This window comes from Hoplias malabaricus, unplaced genomic scaffold, assembly GCF_029633855.1.
Source record: "Hoplias malabaricus isolate fHopMal1 unplaced genomic scaffold, fHopMal1.hap1 H_1, whole genome shotgun sequence".
NCBI classification, from domain to species: Eukaryota; Metazoa; Chordata; class Actinopteri; order Characiformes; family Erythrinidae; genus Hoplias; species Hoplias malabaricus.
This window is the reverse complement of record NW_027101324.1, coordinates 361,589-370,927: the sequence shown is the minus strand read 5'-3', so window position 1 is coordinate 370,927 and position 9,339 is coordinate 361,589. Positions and strand designations below refer to the sequence as shown.

The 9,339-nt window shown below is 64.3% G+C and overlaps 1 non-coding gene across 1 annotated transcript; it reads left to right on the top strand.

The window, feature by feature from the left end:
* The first annotated feature begins 668 nt into the window (after positions 1-668).
* Positions 669-822, top strand: LOC136685995 (5.8S ribosomal RNA). Its single transcript, XR_010800246.1, has one exon. It is a non-coding gene; the product is annotated as a 5.8S ribosomal RNA (ribosomal RNA).
* Positions 823-9,339: the final 8,517 nt, after the last annotated feature.

Sequence of the window (9,339 nt, the reverse complement as noted above, 5' to 3'; positions counted from 1 at the left end):
CTCGCCGGCCTCGGTGGGATCTCCCTGAACCCATCCCCCCGGCACAGGGGGCGGTGGTGGACGGGAGCGTACCGCCGGGCGAAACTCTTTCCCCTCACGGGGTTAGAGCGGAGCTTAAGAGCGCATGCAAAATACCCCCGATGTTGGCTTCGCAGAGACGGACCGTATAATAGTCTAAGGCCGGTGCGCGAGTTGAAGGGGCCTCACGAACCCCGGATGCGTTTATAAACACCCGAAAGGAGACGGCCGGTGCCCGCCGGTCCTGACTAGGTGGGATCTACCCAGCGCCTTCCCCTAAGCGGGGACTTGGGAGCGTACCACCGGGCCTCGCTCATACCCTCCGGGGTGGAGAGCTTGGCTTTGAGCGCACGCCTGAATGCCTTAGACCGGGACCCGTAACGCAGCGAACCAAACCCCTGGGCCTCGCCGGGAACGGCGGGTGCCTAGACCCCGGTCTCCTAAACCACGTAAGTCTCGGGCACCTACTCGGGCGATCGTCCCCCGGGCCGTAACTCCTCGGTCCGGTGGTGACGCCCAGGTTCAATGACCTTTCCCCCCCTGCACGGGGGTGGAAGGCACCCGGCTTGAAATATATTGGCAAAAATTGTCTCTTGTTCGAATGGCTTCCTTCGCCCGGCCTGTAACGGGCCGGGCACAAACCCGAATACGACTCTTAGCGGTGGATCACTCGGCTCGTGCTTCGATGAAGAACGCAGCCATCTGCGTTAACTAATGTGAATTGCAGGACACAGATCATCGAAATTTCGAACGCATATTGCGGCCGCGGGGGTCCATCCCGCGGCCACGCCTGTCTGAGGGTCGCTTTACCCATCGATCGGTCTCCGCGCCCCCGCTGAGAGAGAGAGACCGCGGCTGGAAGCTCGCAGGGCCTGAAAACGGCCCTTCGTCTTCCCAAACGAAGACTCGGTTCCGAGCCAGTCCACGCGGCCCGTGTTGCGAGAGAGCTCCGTACAGGGAACGGAGGGAGAGCCGAGTAGGTCCGGGTCCACGTCCGTTACGGTCTCTCCCCGAGTCCCGAGCGGGGCTCCGCGCAGTCGGACGCGGGGGTGGCGAGTGCCGATTAAACCCAGCGAGCGGGCGAGTGAGCGGGCGGGCGAGCGGCCGGGGTGGGGGGGAAGGTGTCGCGGAGTTCGGTCTCGTGCCGGGCTCTCGCCCCTCGCCCCTAGCCTTCGGCCCTCCGCCTCCGCCCTCGCCCCCGCATAAGAAACCTCTGTGTGCGGCCTCAGATCAGACGAGACGACCAGCTGAACTTAAGCATATCAGTAAGCGGAGGAAAAGAAACTAACAAGGATTCCCTTAGTAGCGGCGAGCGAACAGGGAAGAGCCCAGCGCTGAATCCCACTTTCCCCTGACCGGGGTTGGCCGGGAAATGTAGCGTACGGAAGTCCGTAAGATCCGTCTCGGTGCGGACGCGGGACCAAGTCCTCGCGAACGTGGCTTCTTCCCATAGACGGTGAAAGCCCGGTAGCGAGTCCCGCGTTCCCGCCCGGGTAGGTCGGGCTTCTCGGAGTCGGGTTGCTTGGGAATGCAGCCCAAAGCGGGTGGTAAACTCCATCTAAGGCTAAATACCGGCACGAGACCGATAGCGAACCGAGTACCGTGAGGGAAAGTTGAAACAGGACTTTGAAGAGAGAGTTCAACAGAGCGTGAAACCGTTGAGAGGTAAACGTACGGGGACCGAGAAGACTGCCCCGGGGGATTCAGCCGGGCGGACGGCCCCGCGCTCGTCGGGTTCCGCGGTCGGGGGTGCGAGCGTATCCGGGCGAGAGGGGTGGGGTGCCGACTCCACCGCTCCCCGCTTCGGCTCTGCGCTTCGCCTCTGGACTTCGGGCCTGTCGGGCGTACGGAGGTCCGGCCCCGCCCGGTGTACTTTCCCCGCGTGGTGGTGAGTCGCGACCGGCTCCGGTTAGGCTTGGAAGGGCCCGAGGGTGAAGGTAGGTCCGTCCGGAGAAGGGAGCCCCACGCGGCCCCCGGACACGGGCGTTCCGCTACAGCCCCTCGCTCCGACTTCGCCGATAACGCCGGGGCCGTGGAGCAATGTCCTTTCCGCGTTCTCCCCTCCTCCGGGATGGGGATGGGGGCCCCCCCCGATCGTTCGGTCGAAGCGGGCCGGCTGGGCTGTCCTCAGCCCCGGGCTAGGCCCGCTACGGCGATGCGGGGGGCGATCCAGGCCCACAGCACCCGAACGCCTAAGGTCAGCGGCTAAGTTCGGACCCCGAACGACCCGTCTTGAAACACGGACCAAGGAGTCTAACGCGTATGCGAGTCGAAGGGACCAGAACCCCCGGAGGCGCAACGAAGGTGAAGGCCGGCGCGCGTCGGCTGAGGTGGGATCCGTCCTAACCCTCCGAGGGGGCGGGCGGCGCACCACCGGCCTGCTCTTCCCACGTGCGGAGAGCGGAGCCAGAGCATACGCGGTGGTACCCGAAAGATGGTGAACTATGCCTGGGCAGGGCGAAGCCAGGGGAAACCCTGAGTGGAGGCCCGCAGCGGTCCTGACGTGCAAATCGGTCGTCCGACCTGGGTATAGGGGCGAAAGACTAATCGAACCATCTAGTAGCTGGTTCCCTCCGAAGTTTCCCTCAGGATAGCCGGCGCCGAAACTTCAAGTTTTATCCGGTAAAGAAATGACTGGAGGCCGCGGGGCCGAAACGGGCCTCGCCCTACTCTCAAACTTTAAATGGGTAAGAGGCCCGGCTCGCAGGCTTGGAGCCGGGCATGGAATTGACGGTGCCGAGTGGGCCACTTTTGGTAAGCAGAACTGGTGCTGCGGGATGAACCGAACGCGCGGGTTAAGGCGCCCGACGCAGACGCTCATCAGACCCCAAGAAAGGTGTCGGTTGATATAGACAGCGGGGCGGTGGCCATGGAAGTCGGCATCCGCTAAGGAGTGTGTAACAACTCACCTGCCGAATCAACTGGCCCTGAAAATGGATGGCGCTGGAGCGTCGGGCCCATACCCGGCCGTCGCTGGCGGTACTTGTCTCCCACCCCCCCCAAAAGCCAGCGAGAATGAGAGAGAGAACCGAGACTCATGGGACCGTATGCCGCGACGAGTAGGAGGGGCGCCGCGGTGGCGCAGAAGCCTTTGGCGCGAGCCTGGGTCGAGCCGCCGCGGGTGCAGATCTTGGTGGTAGTAGCAAATATTCAGATGAGAACTTTGAAGGCCGAAGTGGAGAAGGGTTCCACGCCGACAGCGCTTGGCCGTGGGTTAGTCGGTCCTAAGGGATAGGCGAGCGCCGTTCGGAAAATGCTGGGGCGATGGTCTCGTCTGCCTCGCGCTGACCGAAAGGGGATCGGGCCAATATCCCCGTACCTGGGATTGGTGGAGATCGAGCCGCCGAGAGGCGCTCCCGTGGCGGTAACGCAAACGAACCCGGAGACGCCGGTGGGGACCCCGGGGAGGATTCTCTCTCCTTGCTAAAGAGCTGGAGCGCCCTGGAATGGGTTCGACCCCGAGATAGGGGCTCAACGCTCTGAAAGGCGTCGCATGCGCTATGCGACGGCCGGGACGTTTCCCATCGGCCCTTGAAAATCCGGGGGAGGTATAGTGAATTTCCCCCCAGGCCGTACCCATATCCGCATCAGGTCTCCAAGGTGAACAGCCTCTGGCGTGTTGGAACAATGTAGGTAAGGGAAGTCGGCAAGACGGATCCGTAACTTCGGGATAAGGATTGGCTCTAATGGCTGAGCTCGGTCGGGCCCGTGTCTGCTGATGCGGGGTCCGAAAGCCCGGTGCTGCCCGTGCGACGGGGAGCTGTTCCCGGTCCACCTTCGGGCCCCCCCCCACTGGGTCCTGCGCGCGAGGAAGCGCACGGCGAGAGATTGTCCCCCCAGTATATCCAAACCCCCGTGAACAAGGCTCCGTCTGTCTGTCGGGGTCGATGAGAGTGGGTCGCGGCGAGCGAGACCTTAAGCCCCGGTGCGTGTCCCCCCCTCGGCGGTGGCGCTTAGGGGGCCTCGGTCAGGTCGACGGTAGGGGAGCCGGTCGTCGGTGGGATGCCGGCGGGGGAGCGTCCTTCGGGACTAACCTCCGTCGGATGACCGCCTTCGGCCTCCCTCTCCCTACCTAAGCCGGGCCGGGCTCCCGACGCCCGTCGCCGGGTGGGCCGCCCCCGGCTAAGCTCGAGCGTCCGGCCCTTCGCTCTCCCCCGATGGGACGCGGAGGGACGCAATGGAACGTAGGTCCGCGTGGGGGGGTTGCGGTCTCTCGTGCGTGTGTGGACTCGTAGCGGGCCACCGCCGGTGGTGGGGCTTCGGTGGGTCGGGGCGGTGTCCCTGGAGCCTCGCGCGCCGAGCCTAGGCTCCGTGGATCTCTCGGGCTTATGAGTCTCGCCTCGGGGGGAGACCTCCGGGGCCGGGTCTCTCGGCCGGCACCTAACAGCCGAATTAGAACTGCTGCGGACAAGGGGAATCCGACTGTTTAATTAAAACACAGCATCGTGAAGGCTCTTGGACCGGGTGTTGACACGATGTGAATTCTGCCCAGTGCTCTGAATGTCAAAGTGAAGAAATTCATCGAAGCGCGGGTTAACGGCGGGAGTAACTATGACTCTCTTAAGTTAGCCCCACTATACACTTTCTGGACAAAGGCCCATTCAAATATATTGCCATTGGACACTTATGACCACAGTGGGATTGTATGCCGGTTATGGATCCATAATGCCGTATAAAGCATGACCATTTGGACACTGAGTGATAACTTTTTCCAGTTTGATACCCGCGGCAAAATCGCCATTTGGACAGCACTAGGGGCACTGGTGCTCCATCTAGGAGTTCAGAACGTTGGGCCCATCCCTTTAGTATGTGTCACTTGGCTCTGATTGGCTCTGATTGGCTTTCTGAATGGAATAACCTACACCATCCAACTTCCAATATATTTAACAGTGTCATATATATTGCAAATGGGATGCATTCAACTTTGACCTCTCTAAAGTCCCGCCCAAAGCTTGGGGGAGGGTCTAAGGGTCCAGAAAGAGCGTAAAATGTCCAAATCAAATATAAATAAAATTTCTCTGGGCCTCTGGAAGCCTGGGCCTCTGGTAGCCTGGGCCTCTGGGCCTCTGGGCCTCTGGTAGCCTGGGTCTCTGGGTCTCTGGGACTCTGGGTCTCTGGGCCTCTGGGTCTCTGGGGCTCTGGGGCTCTGGGCCTCTGGGCCTCTGGTAGCCTGGGCCTCTGGGCCTCTGGGAGCCTGGGCCTCTGGTAGCCTGGGCCTCTGGGCCTCTGGTAGCCTGGGCCTCTGGGCCTCTGGGCCTCTGGGAGCCTGGGTCTCTGGGACTCTGGGGCTCTGGGTCTCTGGGTCCCTGGGGCTCTGGGTCTCTGGGGCTCTGGGTCCCTGGGACTCTGGGGCTCTGGGTCTCTGGGTCCCCGGGGCTCTGGGGCTCTGGGTCCCCGGGGCTCTGGGGCTCTGGGGCTCTGGGACTCTGGGGCTCTGGGTCCCTGGGGCTCTGGGGCTCTGGGGCTCTGGGTCCCTGGGACTCTGGGGCTCTGGGTCTCTGGGTCCCCGGGCTCTGGGGCTCTGGGTCCCCGGGGCTCTGGGGCTCTGGGTCTCTGGGGCTCTGGGTCTCTGGGGCTCTGGGGCTCTGGGTCTCTGGGTCTCTGGGGCTCTGGGGCTCTGGGTCTCTGGGTCCCCGGGGCTCTGGGTCTCTGGGTCCCCGGGGCTCTGGGGCTTTGGGTCCCCGGGGCTCTGGGGCTCTGGGGCTCTGGGTCCCCGGGGCTCTGGGGCTCTGGGGCTCTGGGTCCCCGGGGCTCTGGGGCTCTGGGGCTCTGGGGCTCTGGGGCTCTGGGGCTCTGGGTCCCTGGGGCTCTGGGGCTCTGGGGCTCTGGGTCCCTGGGACTCTGGGGCTCTGGGTCTCTGGGTCCCCGGGCTCTGGGGCTCTGGGTCCCCGGGGCTCTGGGGCTCTGGGTCTCTGGGTCTCTGGGGCTCTGGGTCTCTGGGGCTCTGGGGCTCTGGGTCTCTGGGTCTCTGGGTCTCTGGGGCTCTGGGGCTCTGGGGCTCTGGGTCTCTGGGTCCCCGGGGCTCTGGGTCTCTGGGTCCCCGGGGCTCTGGGGCTCTGGGTCCCCGGGGCTCTGGGGCTCTGGGGCTCTGGGTCCCTGGGACTCTGGGGCTCTGGGTCTCTGGGTCTCTGGGGCTCTGGGGCTCTGGGTCCCTGGGACTCTGGGGCTCTGGGTCTCTGGGTCCCCGGGGCTCTGGGGCTCTGGGTCCCCGGGGCTCTGGGGCTCTGGGTCTCTGGGACTCTGGGCCTCTGGGTCTCTGGGCCTCTGGGCCTCTGGGCCTCTGGGGCTCTGGGGCTCTGGGTCTCTGGGTCCCCGGGGCTCTGGGGCTCTGGGTCCCCGGGGCTCTGGGGCTCTGGGTCCCTGGGACTCTGGGGCTCTGGGGCTCTGGGGCTCTGGGTCTCCGGGTCTCTGGGTCCCCGGGGCTCTGGGTCTCTGGGTCTCTGGGTCTCTGGGCCTCTGGGAGCCTGGGTCTCTGGGTCTCTGGGTCTCTGGGTCTCTGGGTCCCTGGGTCCCTGGGGCTCTGGGGCTCTGGGGCTCTGGGTCTCTGGGGCCCTGGGTCTCTGGGTCTCTGGGACTCTGGGCCTCTGGGTCTCTGGGCCTCTGGGCCTCTGGGCCTCTGGGTCTCTGGGAGCCTGGGCCTCTGGTAGCCTGGGTCTCTGGGCCTCTGGTAGCCTGGGCCTCTGGTAGCCTGGGCCTCTGGGCCTCTGGGAGCCTGGGCCTCTGGGCCTCTGGGAGCCAAAAGGAAGCTCCGGAGCTTAGGCGGCGGAGAGGTTGTTTGAATAAGGCCCGTTCAGGGAACCAGGGCGTTGGGTTTAATTAGGCCCCGGAGGTAGGCCCCGGTGGTAAACTCCGGGGCAAGCCTTATCAGAGGCCCAGGATGAGGTGTTCTTAATGTATTGGCTGATAGGGAGCCCCGGAGGTAGGGGACCCTTGGTGAAATTCATGCCGGGTTAGGGGACCAGGGCGTTGGGGTGAATAAGCCCCTGGAGGTAGGCACCGGTGGTAAGCTCCGGGGCAAGCCTAATCAGAGGCCCAGGATGAGGGTGTAATGAACTGGACAACCATCCCACTTCCCATGTATTGTACAGCAATTGGGCAACCATCCCACTTTCAATATATTGTGCGGCGTTTTGTCTCCCAGGTCCACCAGTGGGCAGAATGAACTTTGAGATTTGACGGAGGGTCCTTCCAATACATTATACAGCAATTGGGCAACCATCCCACTTCCAATATATTATACAGCGATTGCGCAACCGTCCCACTTCCAATATATTGCGCGTCGTTTTGTCTCCCAGGTCCACCAGTGGGCAGGATGAACTTGCAATATATTATACAGCAATTGGGCAACCATCCCACTTCCAATATATTGTACAGCAATTGGGCAACCATCCCACTTCCAATATATTGTACAGCGATTGCTCAACCGTCCCACTTCCAATATATTGCGCGCCGTTTTGGCACCCAGGTCCACCAGTGGGCAGGATGAACTTGCAATATATTATACAGCAATTGGGCAACCATCCCACTTCCAATATATTGTACAGCGATTGCGCAACCGTCCCACTTCCAATATATTGCGCGCCGTTTTGGCTCCCAGGTCCACCAGTGGGCAGGATGAACTTGCAATATAGTATACAGCAATTGGGCAACCATCCCACTTCCAATATATTTTAAGGTTCCAGGTCTACCAGTGGGCATCTTTTTTGACGGGGCAGGCTGATTGGTTTAGTCCGAGGGCGGGGGCTTAAGTGTGGGCCAGATAGGTTCGACCGGTGCGCCGGGTCCCTGGGGCTCTGGGTCTCTGGGTCTCTGGGTCCCTGGGTCCCTGGGTCCCTGGGGCTCTGGGGCTCTGGGTCTCTGGGTCCCTGGGTCCCTGGGTCCCTGGGTCCCTGGGGCTCTGGGTCTCTGGGTCCCTGGGACTCTGGGTCCCTGGGGCTCTGGGGCTCTGGGTCCCTGGGTCCCTGGGTCCCTGGGTCCCTGGGACTCTGGGGCTCTGGGGCTCTGGGGCTCTGGGGCTCTGGGTCCCTGGGGCTCTGGGTCTCTGGGTCCCTGGGTCCCTGGGTCCCTGGGGCTCTGGGTCCCTGGGGCTCTGGGTCCCTGGGACTCTGGGACTCTGGGACTCTGGGTCCCTGGGTCTCTGGGTCCCTGGGACTCTGGGTCCCTGGGACTCTGGGTCCCTGGGTCCTTGGGGCTCTGGGTCCCTGGGACTCTGGGGCTCTGGGGCTCTGGGGCTCTGGGTCTCTGGGTCCCTGGGGCTCTGGGGCTCTGGGGCTCTGGGTCTCTGGGTCCCTGGGACTCTGGGGCTCTGGGGCTCTGGGTCCCTGGGGCTCTGGGTCTCTGGGTCCCTGGGACTCTGGGTCTCTGGGTCCCTGGGACTCTGGGGCTCTGGGTCCATGGGGCTCTGGGTCCCTGTGGCTCTGGGGCTCTGGGGCTCTGGGGCTCTGGGACTCTGGGGCTCTGGGGCTCTGGGTCCCTGGGACTCTGGGTCCCTGGGACTCTGGGGCTCTGGGTCCCTGGGGCTCTGGGACTCTGGGGCTCTGGGACTCTGGGGCTCTGGGACTCTGGGGCTCTGGGGCTCTGGGTCCCTGGGTCCCTGGGCTCTGGGGCTCTGGGTCTCTGGGTCCCTGGGACTCTGGGGCTCTGGGTCCCTGGGGCTCTGGGTCTCTGGGTCCCTGGGACTCTGGGGCTCTGGGTCCCTGGGGCTCTGGGACTCTGGGGCTCTGGGTCTCTGGGTCTCTGGGGCTCTGGGTCTCTGAGGCTCTGGGGCTCTGGGTCCCTGGGTCCCTGGGGCTCTGGGGCTCTGGGTCCCTGGGTCCCTGGGGCTCTGGGGCTCTGGGACTCTGGGGCTCTGGGGCTCTGGGTCCCTGGGGCTCTGGGGCTCTGGGTCCCTGGGACTCTGGGGCTCTGGGGCTCTGGGTCTCTGGGTCCCTGGGACTCTGGGGCTCTGGGACTCTGGGGCTCTGGGGCTCTGGGTCCCTGGGTCCCTGGGGCTCTGGGGCTCTGGGTCCCTGGGACTCTGGGGCTCTGGGTCCCTGGGGCTCTGGGTCTCTGGGTCTCTGGGTCCCTGGGACTCTGGGGCTCTGGTTCCCTGGGGCTCTGGGGCTCTGGGTCTCTGGGGCTCTGGGGCTCTGGGTCTCTGGGTCCCTGGGGCTCTGGGACTCTGGGTCCCTGGGACTCTGGGGCTCTGGGGCTCTGGGACTCTGGGGCACTGGGGCTCTGGGACTCTGGGGCTCTGGGGCTCTGGGGCTCTGGGTCTCTGGGTCCCTGGGGCTCTTGGGCTCTGGGGCTCTGGGACTCTGGGGCTCTGGGTCCCTGGGTCTC